Below are 16,068 nucleotides of genomic sequence, written 5' to 3'. Positions count from 1 at the left end.
AGTATAGCACTTTACGGGAAAGTATAGCAGCTTATTGATAAAGTATAGCACCTTATGACAAAGTATAGCACTTTATGATAGTAGTATAGCACCTTATTGATAAAGTATAGCACCTTATGGTCTCTGGAAATTCTGCCCCTTAGTGGGTAAACCAAATCAGTTTTTTCAGAGTAATGCAAACACTCGATAACGTGTAAGATGTGTTACTTGGTCAATTATGCACCTCGACGAGAGGTCCTCGCTCAATTTTCCAGCTTTTGGAAAAGTATAGCATTTTATGGGAAAGTATAGCAGCTTATTAATAAAATATAGCACCTTATGGCAAAATATAACATTTTATGGCAATGGTATAGCACCTTATTGATAAAACATAGCACCTTATGGTCTCTGGAAATTCTTCCACTTAGTGGGTAAACCAAATTAGTTTTTTTGACGTAATACAAACACTCGATAACCTATATTATGTGTTGCTTGATCAACTATCCACCTCGATGAGAGGTCTCTGGAAAGTCTACACCTGTTTTTCTTCAGGGAGACACATTATAATGGTATTCAAATCACAAGTTTTCTCAAACAAAGACTGTTGCCCAGATATTTAACATGTGAAGACTTTAGCAGTGCAATTTCACTAAACAACAAAAATCTATCGAATCTAGCAACTTTTTAATCCCACACCTCCAGTTCATAAACATACATCAATTGATGTTGATTACAAGCTCACATGACATATATCAGATAAACTAGTCTTACAAGTTTCATCATATTAATACAAGTAACACAAAAGATCACACCTTTAAAAGAACTTCATGTATTTACACAGATTTATCAGTTAGGACAGAGAACACACGCCATATTTAGTCCCCAAAACTCTACAAGCTGCATTTTTTCTCGAAAACATTACTATAATATTATTGAGTTCTATGTTATGATCTTTTACTCATAAACAACAGAGTAAACAAAATAATATTGTTGTTATTTCCATGCTGAAGCCATTATAAGAATCTTATCCTCCCATCCGAAATAGAGAGCTCCTGCTTCCTCTTTGACCTTGTATCTGTCGCAGTACGATTTCAACAGAGATTTAAATCAACATTCACATAAGTGCTTAAAGGGCACAACTTAAATCCAGCCATAGTCATCCTTGCTCTCCATTTTCCTGCACGGTTTAAATATCAAGGTTTTTTCCCAACAAAAGCCTACAAGAAGAAAATTAGAATTTGAGTAACCAAAAATCATCAAAATCAAATATTGACAAGAGAGAACACTAAGCGTAAAATCAACGAACAGGTGGTGGGCAAAGAGTTGAACTAACCCGATAGCTCGGGTCATTCTCTCAAATTCGCATGCAATGGAGAACAACATAACCCATATCCTCCTGCCAAACCCACTTCCTCTGAGCGCCAAGGATCCTCACCATCGTCGCCGGCTAATGCGAAGGCAGATCTTTACAAAGCCAAGCGATCTTCGACCTCCACCATTGCTCCGGGAGCTCCTCAAGCTCTGTCACCTCCAATGGCAGCAAGGACAAGTGCTTCGGGTCCCTATCTGTCTCCACATCGGCGAACTGAGGGGAGTCGATGTCGAAACCGTTAGTGGGATGTTCATTTGATTCGAGGTCGACGGTAGTGGGTGACGTGGCGGCGACGGGAGATAGGGGTGGCGGAGGTAGAGGTTGATGGGTTTGAGGGAGGAAGAAGAAAGCTCTGGGCTGAGATCAGTTATATTTTTGGGATGAAGGGTAGTTTAGAAATTTTTAATTTATTGGGTAAATACAGTATAAATAATGGGTGTACTGTACATGTTGGGTTTAAAAATAAGTGGGATGAGATATAATGGGTGTATTAATGTTTAAAAAAGTGGGTGGGTTTTTTAATAAGTGGGGGTAAAGCTTTAGATTAAAATAACATGGATTATTATGAATTAATGTGGGTACCTAAGGGTACCAAAAATACTAACATTCAAGGACCCAAAGTTTGGGTACCTAAAGGTTCTACAACTTATTCATATGTAGAGAACGCCTCGCACAAGACGTAAGGAGTTGTGGTATCTTGATGGTGGTTGCTCACATCACATGACGGACGACAAGGAATTATTTGTAACCCTGTCAAGGATTGAAGGAGGCAATGTCTCCTTTGGTGACAGTGAGAAAGGTAAAATTGTAGGTATTGATAATATTAGTAAGATATCTTCTCCCATAATTGAGGATGTTTATTTTGTTAAATGATTAAATCATAATCTTCTTAGTATTAGTCAATTAAGTGACAAAGGCTTTGACATTACATTTAGACCAGATAAATGTATTGTTAGTGTGCATGATAAAATTATTTTTATCGCTTTTAGAAGATCTAATATTTACATTTTTGAGATGAATGAGCTAATAGATCAAGATGTGAAGTGCATTGCCGTGGTGGATGAAGATCCTTGGATTTGGCACAAGAGGCTTGGACATGCTAATATGGAGTTAATATCTAAGCTATCCAAGAAAAATCTAGTAAAAAAGCTACCAAATCTAACATTTGTTAATGATTCTATTTGTGAAGATTGTGCTAGAGATAAACAAACCAAGAACACATTCAAATCCATAAATGAGGTATCTACTTCTAAATATTTGTAATTATTACATCTTGATCTCTTTGGTCCTATGCGTGTTGCCTCTCTAGGAGGTAAACATTATGTATTTCTTTGGTCCTATGCGTGTTGCCTCTCTAGGAGGTAAACATTATGTATTTGTTATCATTGATGATTTTTTATGTTTTACATGTGCGTGTTGCCTCTCTAGGAGGTAAACATTATGTATTTGTTATCATTGATGATTTTTTATGTTTTACATGGGTAATCTTTCTTGCAAATAAAGATGAATGTTTTGAAGAATTTTTTTATTTTGTAAAAAGAATTGAAAATAAAAAGGATTTGAAAATTGTTAAAATTAGAAGCGATCATGGTGATGAATTTTAAAATACATGTTTTGATGAATTTTGTGCTCATTATGGTATAACTCATATGTTTTCTGCTCCTAGAATACCACAACAAAATGGTGTTGTTGAACGGAAAAATTACATCATACAAGAGATGGCACGTATAATGATAAATGCTTTTGATTTGCCTAAGTATTTTTGGGCGGAAGTCGTGAATACGACTTGTCATGTTTTAAATCATGTCTTGATTAGACCTAAATTTAAGAAAACTCCTTATGAACTCTTTTTTGGCAAAACCCCATATATTGGATATTTTTGTATTTTTTGTTGTAAATGTTTTATCTTAAACACTAAAGACCACTATAATAAGTTTGACTAAAAAATTAATGTCGGTATATTTTTGGGATATGCATCTAGAAGTAAGGCTTATAAGGTTTTTAACAAACGAACATTTGTTGTGAAGAGTCTATAAACGTTACTTTTGATGAGACTAATATTGGTTTGTAAGATAGCTTGCCTAGGGATGATGATGATATTGAGGGAGGATTAGAGCTTTTGCAAATAAATAACAAACCCTCAATGGATGCACAAAAGGATGGGGTAAGCAACAACATATAAAATTAAGAAGAACTCCCCAATGCATGGAAGTTTGGATCGGATCATCCAAAAGAACAAATAATAGAGAGTCCATCACAAAGGATTCTAACTCGCTCAAAAGTCTTGAGTGAGTATGGTAATGTAGCTTGCTTATCCCAAATAGAACCTAAAAGGATTAATGATGCTTTAAAAGATGAGTTTTGGGTTTTAGCAATGCATTATGAACTAAACAATTTTTAAAGAAATAACATTTGGAAATTAGTTCCTAGACCTAATAATGTTTATGTCATTGGAACTAAATGGGTTTTTAGAAATAAACTTGATGAACATGGCATAGTGACTAGAAATAAAGCTCGTTTAGTTGCCCAAGGATACAATCAAGAGGAGGGCATAGACTATGATGAAACTTTTGCACCGGTTATAAGATTAGAATCTATTAGGATGTTTTTAGCATTTGCTAGTTTTAAAGATTTCAAATTATTTTAAATGGATGTTAAAAGTGCTTTTTTTAAATGGTTTTATAGAGGATGAAGTATATGTTGAGCAACCCCTTGGTTTTATGGATCATTCATTCCTTAATCATGTTTATCGGGTTCAAAAAGCTTTATATGGGTTAAAACAAGCTCCTAGAGCTTGGTATGCTCGCCTCTCTAGTTTTCTTCTTGAAAGTGGTTTTTCTAAAGGAAAAATTGATAATACACTTTTTGTTAGAAAATGGAAAAATAATTTTATTTTAGTTCAAATTTATGTTGATGATATTATTTTTTGTGCCACTAATGAATCTTTGTGTAAGGATTTTTCAAAAGTTATGCAGCACCAATTTGAGATGAGCATAATGGGAGAGCTCACATTCTTTCTCGGTCTCCAAGTTAAGCAAACTAAGGATGAAATATTCATTTCACAAAGCAAATATGCTAGAGAATTAGTAAAGAAATTCGGATTAGAGAACTCCAAGCATGTACTAACTCCCATGAGCACAAGTATCAAGCTTGATGCAGATGATAGTGGTGAGGAGGTAGACCAAAAACTTTACCGAGGTATGATAGGTAGTCTCCTTTATCTTACCGCTAGTAGACCGGATATCATATTTAGTATATGTGCATGTGCACGTTTTCAAGCTTCTCCTAAAAAGTCTCATTTGATTGTGGTTAAAAAAATTATTAAATATGTTAATGGCACAATAGATCTTGGTTTATTTTATCAAAAAGGCACTTTTTTGATCTTTATGGTTTTTGTGATGCTGACTTTACCGGTTGTAAGGTAGATCCCAAGAGTACGAGTGGTACATGTCAATTTTTGGATAACTCCCTTGTATCTTGGGCATCCAAGAAACAAAAATGTGTTGTCTTGTCCACTACGGAAGTGGAATACATTACTGCCGGCTTGTGTTGTGTACAACTTTTATGGATGAAACAAAATTTGATTGATTATGATTTGCATTTTCAAGATACAAAATTTTTTTGTGATAATACTAGTGCTATCAATATTTCAAAAAATTCCATTTTGCATTATAGAACCAAGCATATAGATGTATGCCATCATTTCTTACGTGACCATGTAGAAAGGAAAGATGTATCCCTTATCTATATTGATACTAAATCTCAATTAGCAGACATCTTTACCAAACCTCTTAGTGAAGAAGATTTTTATCGCATAAGAAATGGTTTGGGCATGTGCATTCTTTGATTTTGTTTGTTTGTTTGTTCAGATTATCATTTTCATATCCTACTATTTTCCTTTACGCACTCATTGTCATAACATGTCTAAACACACAAAATTACCAAGAGGAGTGGTTGGGTGAGACCGGGGTCAATTCCAAGAGGAGTGGGTTGGTAGTAATGCCTAGGGAGAGATCGTAAATCCAAACACTTGAGGAATGTGACACGAGTAGGCCAACACTTGAGGTGTTTTTGTGGGTTTTTGCATGTATATTATATTGTATACCTTATTTTTGATGGTGACAAAGGGGAGAGAAATCTCCTCATTTATGCATATAGTTAGGGGTAGAGAGCCTTATAGATAGGGGAGCAACTATCTATAAGCTATATATTCAATTTTATTTTGCTCTTGAATAATGGTTGGTTGTCATCATCAAAAAAGGGGAGATTGTTAGCCTTTATGTTTTGATGATGATTTACAACCACCATTATTAGTACTAATTGATTGTTGAGTGATATTGTAGATTATAAGAATATCAAGCTTATTAGTACCTATTTTGGAGGATTGGATGGAATGACAAGCTACAACGAAGATATCCAAGGAGGTGGAGGCTAAGTGATAAAGCAAAGCTATCAAGAGCACAACACTCACAAGAAGCTTCATCAAAGATATGAGCAAATATCAAGACCAAAGAATTGTATTCATATATGTGAGATATTTGTATTTTTATTTCTCTCTAGTGCTTAATGTAGGCAAGTCATGTATTCATATATGTGAGATATTTGTATTTTTATTTCTCTCTAGTGCTTAATGTAGGCAAGTCATTAAGTTAGTAAAATTTAAAGCTCATTGGATTCACACACACACTTTCACACAAATCATTGTTTTTGAACTATTTTGGAAAATCAGTAGTTTTTACTTTTGGAAAATGATTTTTTAAAATCCTTTTTCTAACATATCAAAAATCATATTTATAAACTTTTCTCAAAGTTATATATTTTTTTAGAATTTATTTACTATTTTCTAAGAGCCTCAAAAGATCAAATTTCAAACATGCACAGTCTCTGTGCATGTTCATAAGTCGACTTATCAGGTCAGATAAGTCGACTTATGAACTGCTCTGGAATGTATGATTTTTCTCGGCCAAGTCGACTTATACAACCTATCAAGTCGACTTATAGTAAGTCGACTTATGCTTTCTTCTAAGTCGACTTATAGAGGTACTTTTATACTTGTAACGGCTAGTTACAAGTCGACTTGTCAATGTTGCAAGTCGACTTATAACGGCTAGTTTCTGGTAGCTGGATTTTTGGGATTTTTTATTATGTTTTGGATTTGAGCTGGGGTTTTGGGCTTATATAAATACTTAACCCCTCTCTTCATTTCAGAATTTAATCAAGCAAGAGAAAATGCCCAAGCTTTGCATTCTAAGTGTTTTGAGCTCTAATTTTCAATTTCTCATTCTCAAGTTCTTGTTCTCCTCACTTCCACACTCCACAATCCTTGATCTTCAGTTGTTCCTTACTTAATCCTTGCCATAGGGATTGTTGTGAGAGCCATTCTTGTTCTATTGCAATTGTGTGGTGAGGTTGATCTTGAGAAGATCAAGTGTGTGGGTTGTGAGATCTCAAGAGGAGATCGTTGTGAAGAAGTTCCGGCTTCCAAACCGGGTTGTGATAGTGAAATTCTCCTCGAGAGTAGGGAACGGGGATGTTGGTCGGAGGACCGAACCTTGTGAACATATCGTGTGTCACAATTGGCTAACTATTTCCTAATTCATCTCCTTTATATTATTTTAGTATTTTATTTTATGGTGTATTGTATTGTCTTTAGTTTAATTGCACATGTATTACCTCATAACCCTATTCACCCCCCACCTCTAGGGTCCAATAGAGACGACTGTTTGTATCGGCACAAACCATGCTTTCGTCATTAACATAAATGCTCCTCTCTCCATGAGAGCCCAATGGCGGCGACGACAGGCTCTCGCCCGTCAGGAAGCACAATCCCTAATCTCCTATGATGGCTTGAATTACTATTCATACCTGAGAAGAGCCAAGTGAGAACATAAAGTTCTTAGTTCTGGCAAATTGAGCTTATCAGGCGAGCCCACCTACTCAGGCGGGCTTCACTCTGTCGGCAAAGTTCCCAAAACTAGCGAACTTGACGTTTCAGGCAAGCCTGACATTTTAGGCTAGCCTCGCTCCATGAGCAAAGTTCCCCATTCGGGCGAACTTAGCAACTTAGGTGATCCCTCCAAATCAGGTGGGCTTCGCTTTTCAAGCCATGATCCTAGTTCTGGCGAGCTTAAGAAAACAGGCATGCCCCATCAGACCCGCTTGACACTCAAGCCTCGCCCGCAAGCATGCCTTAGCCAAAAAGGCAAGGCAAAGACCAGTCAAACAGGCGGACCTTGCCTAAATGAACAAGCAGCTAGAGCTCGCCAGAACACGAGACCTCGCCTGTCAAGGCATGCTCACCTGGATTCAACACTTGGAAAATTTCCCAAGTATTCTCACAAGTCTTCTTTTGAACCTCCTTCGCATGACTGCGTGTTTGGTTCTTCTGACACCGAAGGTTGTCACCATCAACCTACAAGGGATCTCAGAGAACATATGACTCATAAGAGTACTATTCACGAGGAAAATCCTCAGTGCCACTATGAGAGGCTCATCAAAGCAGCGCTTGCTGATTGCCACTGTACCGAGGCACCGAAACCATCAGTGATTGAAAGGTTTTCTTAGCAGCCTCTGGAGTCAAGACTTCCTCACCGGAGACGCAATCACCAGAGGAGATAGGCTACTGATGATTTGGAACTCCGGGCTACCACGGTTAACATGGTGGGGAAAGGAAAAGCCAAGTATTCGAATTCGTCAGATCCAGAATTTATTCCCGGGATTCAAATACCTCCCTATTGAAAGTGAGGGTGTCTACCTACACAGTCGTACTCAAACGGGGGCGGTCATCCCATTCGATTACACCCGCCTATCACCCATCTATGACAACGATGACGAGGCTTGCTCAGCAACGGTAACGTCCATCTATGACAACGATGACGAGGCTTGCTCAGCAACGGTAACGTCTCGGACCTCGAGCTCGGTGTAGGGCAAGCACGCGAAGGTGCATATGGTGGAAGTCCCCGATGAGGTTGCTAGGAAACTCAAAGAGCAACAAGCGACCATCAACTTCTTAAAGGGAATGATGGAACAAAGAGTGGGAGCCTACTCCTCCTAACACGTCTGAAGAGGAAGATGATCGCGATCGCATTCGGATTATTCATTTAAGTCTTCAAGAAAATCGTCACATGCTAGCAGCACTCCTCGGGACAAGAGGCTTGATGAGTTCCAAAGTCAACTCAACGCTCTAAAGCTCCAGAAGAGCATGAACAAGCTGGAGGTGGTCAGACTGTATCTAGTCGAATGAGATACAGTCCCCTACCCTGAAAAATTCAAACCAATGAGCTTAGTCTAGTTTGATGGTAAGGGATCTCCCTCACAACATATCTACTACTTCCTGTCTCAAATAGAATTTCTCACGGGGAATGATCCTATCCTCACCCGACTGTTCATTGGCACCCTGAGAGGGGTAGCCATTGAGTGGTTCCGCAAGTCGGAACTAAGCTCTATCAAAACATGGGCTGATGTGAAAAAGCTTTTCTTGGCCCGCTTTCTTCGATGACGACACGGAAGTGTCGATGGCCACTCTACTTGCTGAGAAGAAGAAGAAAACAAAGTCGATCAATGACTTCGTAAAGAGATTCAGGAATCAATCGCTTTATTGCCGGAACCAGATCTCTGAAAGCACTTTGATTGAGATATGTCGCAACAATCTCTCGATCGACATTCTATCCAAGGTTAGCGTGGTGGAAACCCAAACTTGGAAGGAACTTGTTCACCAAGGCGAGTAGGTGGAAAACATGATCAAAAGGCTAGAATCCGAAGAGCCTCGATCTAAAAGAGGAACTTCGGAACCGAGTGCCTCCAGGAACCCTTCTCGGTCGAGGGGGAAGTAGATCATGACTATTGATTCTACTCCAGCCCCTAAGTCAGCTCAGAGATAGAAGCTCAAGTCTTTTGAGCAGCGCCCTCTGAGGCAATACGACTTCAAGAAAGACCAAGTTACGACTACCTTCGATACTCTCCTCAAGAATAGTAGGATCAAGCTGTCAGAGATCACAAAGCCTTAAGACATGAACAAAATAGATGATTTGAACTACTATGTGTACCATAGTTTTTTGGGTCATCATACCTCCAAGTGATATATCCTTAAGGATAAGCTGCAAGCTTTTTACGACGCGGGAGTCCTAAAGAAGGAAAATGTGCAGAAGAAGGGGACTACAAACATGGTCACTTTGAAATTCGGGACAGATCTTCCTGAAGTCTATGCACCAGCAGGGGTTGTACCCATCCCCAGGGCGGAGCTGAAGATTGTCAATGTCGATCCTCACAACCAACGAGAGAAAGGCTTGATGCCACAAACCTTGCCATCAGGACAGGTGATATGGGTTCATCCTGATCTCCTAAATGACAAGCAGTGGACTTCCAACAAGTCCAAAGGCAGGCCTAAGCTTTGTAACATCGTTTTGACAATTCCAGACGATGACAAAGTGGAGATAGCTACCCTCACCGATTTCGACAGTGAGGTAGATGTTAGTCCTCTTGTTTTGATGATGTTTTACAACCACCATTATTGGTACTAATTGCTTGTTGAGTGATAATATAGTTAATATATATATCAAGCATGTTAGTGCCATTCATGGAGGATAGGATGGAATATGCGCTACAACGATGATATCCAAAGGAGGATGATGCATAGTGATGAAGCAACGTTTATTCAAGAACACCAAATGCAATAAGAAGCTTCATCAAACTCAAGCTATATCAAGACTCAAAGAATTGCATTCTACGTGAGGATATTAGCTAGTTTTTATTTTCTCTCTAGTGCTAAAATGTAGGCAAGTAGTTTAGATTCCATTTGAAGCTATTGGGATATCACACACACATTTTCATACTCATATTTTTAAGCGTTTTGATAAAATATCATTTTTCACAAGTATGAGGACCTTTTCGCAAAATTCCTTTTCTAAACAATTTTTTTTAGTGTTAAAAATATTTTACAAAGTTTCACAATTTTTGGAAGTCATTCAAATATTTTACAGATTTTTTATAGAGTCAAAAACAGGTTTCAAAATAGTGTGTGTATGTATTAGTTCGCGGTCGACCGCCACGGTCGATCGCGCCTGTGTTTTTTTCTGAGTGGGCAGCAGAGACTTACGGTCGACCGTCATGATCGACCGTCAGCTCGAATTTTCCCACGGTCAACCACCATGGTCGACCGCCAAAGTCTCTGAAAAATTCTGAGCTTCGAAAGTGGCTCGCGGTCGACTGCGAGATTTTCACGGTCGACCGCCGCTTAACTCAAACGGTCTTTTTGGTACAGATTTTAAGCACCGATTTTTCCAGGTTTTGGGGGATTTGGGTATGGGTTTAAGCTGCTGTGTTTTCTCCTATTTAAACCCCCTATACCCCTTCTTCTGCAAGTGTCCCAAACATTTTGAAAATATCAGAGATCTGTTTTTCCTGAGAGTAAACTTTCAAAACCTGATTTTCTCTGTTTTTCAGTTTCACTTCCCAGCTTCAGTATAATCTTTCTCCTTGCTATAGGGACATTGTAAAGAGAGAGTTTTTACACCATTACTACTATTGAGAGCTTGATCTTGTGGAGATCAACTGTGTGGGAGTGTGATCTTGTGGTGATCAACTATGTAGTTATGAAATCTTGTGGAGATCGTTGTGTAGAAGAAGTTTCGGCTTCCAAACTGGGTTGTGTAGTGGATTTCTCCTCGAGAGTGGGGAGCGAGGACGTAGGTCAGCAGGCCGAACCTTGTTAACACATCACGCGTCACTTGGATAACGATTTCTCACTCTATCTCCTTTACATTTGTTGTTCATTTTTGTGGTGTATTGCTTGCCTTATTTTTATTGCTCATTTATAGCCTTAAGACCCTAATCACCACTTCCTAGGGTCCAACAATTAGTATCAGAGCTTGGCCTTTATATTAGTTTTTTGTCTAACCACCTTAGAGAAAAGATCTTATGGAGGCTTCAATGAATGTGCATATGTTAGAGGGACAATCCACCACTAGACCACCACTGTTCACCTGTAGTAATTTTGCTTATTGGAAGGATAGGATGAGGATTTACCTTTGTTTCATTGATCTTAACATTCTCGAACTCATAGAGAAAAAATATGTAGAAAAGCCCAAAGTCAGGAATATGACCGATGGAGAAAGGCACCAAGCCAATCTCAATGCAAAGGTCATGAATGCCTTAATTTGCGGTCTTTCCCCCAATGAGTATAATAGGGTTTCCACGTATGCAACCGCATACGAAATATGGTTAAAATTGTGTATTACACATGAAGGAACACCCTAACTTAAGGAATCCAAACTTAGTGGGCTTATGCATGAATATGAGTTATTTAAGATGCTTCCTAATGAATCCATTGATGCTATGTTTTCTCGCTTCACTAACATAATCAATGAATTGCATGGTCTTGACAAGAAGTTAACTATCCAAGAGACGAACTACAAGACCCTTCGTTCATTGACTCCAATATGGGAACCCAAAGCTACGGCCATAGAGGAAGCTCATGATCTCACCACTCTAGCTCTCGATGGCCTCATTGGCAAGCTTAAGGTTCACGAGAAAAAGCTTAAGGGAAAGGAGAAGGAGGAAGTGCCCTTATGGGAAGTTGAGGATCCATCACCAAAGATGAAGACCATAGCTCTCAAAGGAGCTAGTGATAACTCCTCATCATCATCGTCGGAGAGTGAAGTTGATTTTTCTAGAGAAGTGACTCACCTCTCTAGAAGAATTTCTAGACTCATTAAAATGAACAAGAAGTTTAATCCCCGATCTAACAACAAATTTTCTTCACGTGTAAAAAAATGTTTTGAATGCAATGAACCGGGTCATATCGCCAAAGATTGCCCCAAGCTCAAGGAGAAATACATGAAGTACAAGAAGAAGAAAGCCATGTATGCCGGATGGGAAGAATCCGAACCAAGTGATTCAGATAGTAATGAAGAAGGAGCTAAACGTGCTCTTCATGATCCCAACATTTGCTTCATGGCCTATGAAAAGGAGGTAGTTTCCGACACCGAAAGTAAATCATTTTATATGCAATGTGATCTAGCTACAACTTTAGAGGAATTGAACGTTGAGTTCAAAAGGATGTCAAAAGAATTTTCTTCTTTTAAAAAGTTACATGCTTCTTGTGATGCCAAACTAGAACAATTACAAATCTCTCTTGCATTAAAAGATGAATTGCTAGGCGATATTGATTTTGAAAACAAACAATTAAGATCCAAGTGTAGGCATCGAAAATTGCTTATAGGTCTCTACGAACAGCTCAGTGCTAAGGAACGATGATGAACGTCACTATCCGGTTCACAAGAGTTCGGTTGACGTCGATGAACGCTTGAAGTGAATCGACGAACTACGTGAGCTGACAGAATTTCGGAATAACGAAGGTACGGGCTAATAGAGAGCCCCGCGATGTTTACAAAAGGAACAACGCCCTTCGTGTCTTATTCATTCAACAGATGATCCAACCATCGGAGCTGATAGAACTCCTTGTCGGCTTTCCAACGCACTTCGAATCACTCAAATCCGAGTCCGGACGAAGGAATTACAGCGGAAATAGATCAAAAAGCACCAAAGGAGTGTCTCGGATCAATGGGAGACACCCTAGGGTGTCTTCGAACAAGTAGAGACACCCTGGGGTGTCTCCAAGGCAGATTTGGGCCTTTAAGGTGTTTTAACCGCTCCGTTATCCCCTCAAGCCTATAAATACAAGCCCCGGACCCTCATTTTTTGAGATCTGAAATTTTGGAGAATTGGCGAAGCCCTGCCGAACTGAAGAGTGATCGAGTTCTTCAACACAAAAGATCGAAAGTCGTCAGATCTACATCACCCGCATCCAATCCTTAGTATTATCTCGTTGTGGTAATTCTAAGAAGAGCAATTATCTCGCTTTTATCGAGATAGGCGCTTCTGTTTCTAGATCTCCTCACGGATCGACGAAGCTCTGGACCTGATCTGATTGCCAGGTAGTCCACGGATATCGACATCCCCGTCACAGGCTAAAGACCCACGCAAGCAAGAGACGACGAACGGATCTTGTGTTTATTTTTGAGAAAGTTGTAATTTTTCTTCTTTTCTTTTGATTAAGATCTGAATTCTTTGTAAACACTAATATTCTAATGAGTTCAGTAATGAAGGCAACTTTTACCGAAAACAAACTGGCGACCATAGTGGAAGCCAACAGCCTCGCTCCCGAGGCTGTCGTGACGCAGCCGGCATTCAAGATCCGGGTGAATGAAGAGATCGAATATGAATTTGATCAACAGAAGTTCGAAGAGCACCTCTCTTCTTCCTCCTCCAGATCCGCCTCTCCAAGCAGGCGCAGGAAGGCATCCTCTTCCAGAAATATTCACGGAACCTCCGGTTCGAAGATCCAAGATCCCCTCGCCGTAACTGCACTTACTCCCCGCGACGCTCCTACGACGTCTAACGTGGTCGAAGCTGTAGATCCAGATCTCCCCTCCGTCGTGAAGGTGACCGCTGAAGGTGCTCCAACTTTGTCGAAGAGGGCGCGCCAAAGATGTCGTCAACGCCTCGCGTGACAATTGGCCAAGGCCGCAGAGTCGATGGACGGGATCCGATACAATGAGGATCTAAAGTCCAGACAGCGCCAAGAACAACAACGGCGAATCGTCAACTTCTCTTCTAAGATGGGGACGAAAATGTCAGCGCAGGCACGGGCTCAAGTCCAAGAAGCCCGTAGAAGACTGCAGAAGGAGGTGGCCAAGAAGCCGCTACCAACCCGCCAAGTATGGAAGCCGAAGTCTGAAGCGGCGATTCAGGCTAAGGCAAAATCGTTGCAGTCTTCGAAGCAAGGTCAACCTCCGGCGAATCAACCAAAGTCGCCGGTAATCCCAGTAGCTACTCCGGGAGATCCTGTGGAATCATCCTGAAGGAGAAAGTCAGTCTTGGAGCGCCTCGGTCTAATTCTCGATGAACGAGGCAAAGCTCCAGTTCAAGAGCGTTTGGGCCCGATGAAGAAGCCCCGAACGACTCAACACGCTGGGGGTCGCCGCCACCTCCAACATGACAAGGAGCTCAAGGCAGCTACGCGCGCTAATTTGCGCATCGAAGTCCAAGAGCCCGGTGAGAATTCATGCCCAAAAGGGCATGTCTCGAGGCGCGTGACTCTTGAGAGCCTTAAGAAGGCAGTTCGCCCTCAGAAGGAGACGTTGTCGTCTGATGATGACAATGTTATACCTGAGAAATCGTGCCGACATGCGATAGGTTACTCCGACCTTCAAACCGACGAGTTGTACTATCGTGATGGGAGCACGAGGAAAACCAGGAAGAGGAGTCCCCGAGGACTAGAAACTCAATGCCCCTGTTCCAAACTCATTCGGGCAGTATTGTCTGAGTGCAACTGCATCAAGGCGGTCCCCGAAAGAGTTTTGGTTTTCGAAAGGCTCAGTACCGAAACGCCGAAACCAAGTCCTAGGCGTTTCCGACGAAGAAGAAGGATAGTCGAAGACGGAGAATTTCCGAGGGTTACCACCAATACGACCAGCAAAAGGGTATCGACACAGGATAATCCCGAGTCAATTCCGCCAGTACCCCGGTATCTAACTCGTCTGCAGTCTAGAGCCATTACACGAGGAACTTATGGTAGGGTTAGGACGAGATTACCATCAGAAGATGAAGAATCGGATGCCTGCTCTGCACTTGCATCGGACAACACGGTATCCAGCGATGGACAACACCGCGAGGCACTCATGATAAGTGCAGAACAAGTGGCCAAGATGCTCGAAGAGGCCATGGCCAAACAACAGGAGAGCTTCAAGTTCGAAATGTAGATGGCCATGCAGAATATGAGAGAAATGCATGACCAACAAATCCAAGCATTGACGAACCAGCGAGGCGGACCAAGTCGTCATAACCAGATTAATCTGGAAGATGAGGACACAGATGAAGCTCACAATGCCAATAATCCTCCCGTCAATGCAGGGGGTGGTATCAAGAGGTAAAGAAAACGGGCATTCCTTGTCCATACCCGAGGGAATGGGAATCAATCCCCTATCCGGCGAAGTTTAGTCTAATCAACTTCACGCCGTTCGATGGAAGGGGTTCCCCCACCCAGCATTTGATTTATTTCAAATCGCACCTGGGTGCTATCTCTGGGAACGAGCCTCTGATGGTGCGGTCATTCGTCGGCACTCTTCGCGGAGCTGCCTTCGATTGGTATCGTCGCCTCAAGCCAGGAAGCGTGAACAGCTGGGATGACATGGAGACGAAGTTCCTTGCAAATTTCTTCGACGACGACACCGAGATCTCTATCGGATCGTTGCTCGACGAGAAACAAAAAGACGGGGAGTTAGTCGACACCTTCGTCAAAAGGTTCCGGAACAAGGCGATGAATTGCCGGGACCCGATCACCGAGGAATTCATTCTCCAGACTTGCCACAACAACCTCGCATTGGACGTATTGGAGGCAATGGGGACAGCACCGTCTGACACTTGGAAGGATCTGAAGGTGCGCGGTGAACAAGCCGAACGCTTCCTTAAAAGGAAGAAGGCCGAAAGGAACCAACCGACGGTTAATCTGCTGGACTCAAACTTCGCTTCCCGTGGTAAGGGCAAAGCACCTGCAGCTGCTGGTGGTGCTAATCAAGCGTCACAACAGCAATCCCGAAGGCAGCAGAAGACTTCGGGTCCGAGACTCCAGAGAGAGTATTCCTTCAAGGACGAAGACGTTCCAACCATCTTCGAATCGCTCCTCGAAGGCAACAAGATCAAGCTACCACCTATCACGA

This window comes from Asparagus officinalis, chromosome 9, assembly GCF_001876935.1.
Source record: "Asparagus officinalis chromosome 9, Aspof.V1, whole genome shotgun sequence".
In the NCBI taxonomy this organism is placed as follows: domain Eukaryota; kingdom Viridiplantae; phylum Streptophyta; class Magnoliopsida; order Asparagales; family Asparagaceae; genus Asparagus; species Asparagus officinalis.
Note: the sequence above shows the minus strand (reverse complement) of the source record.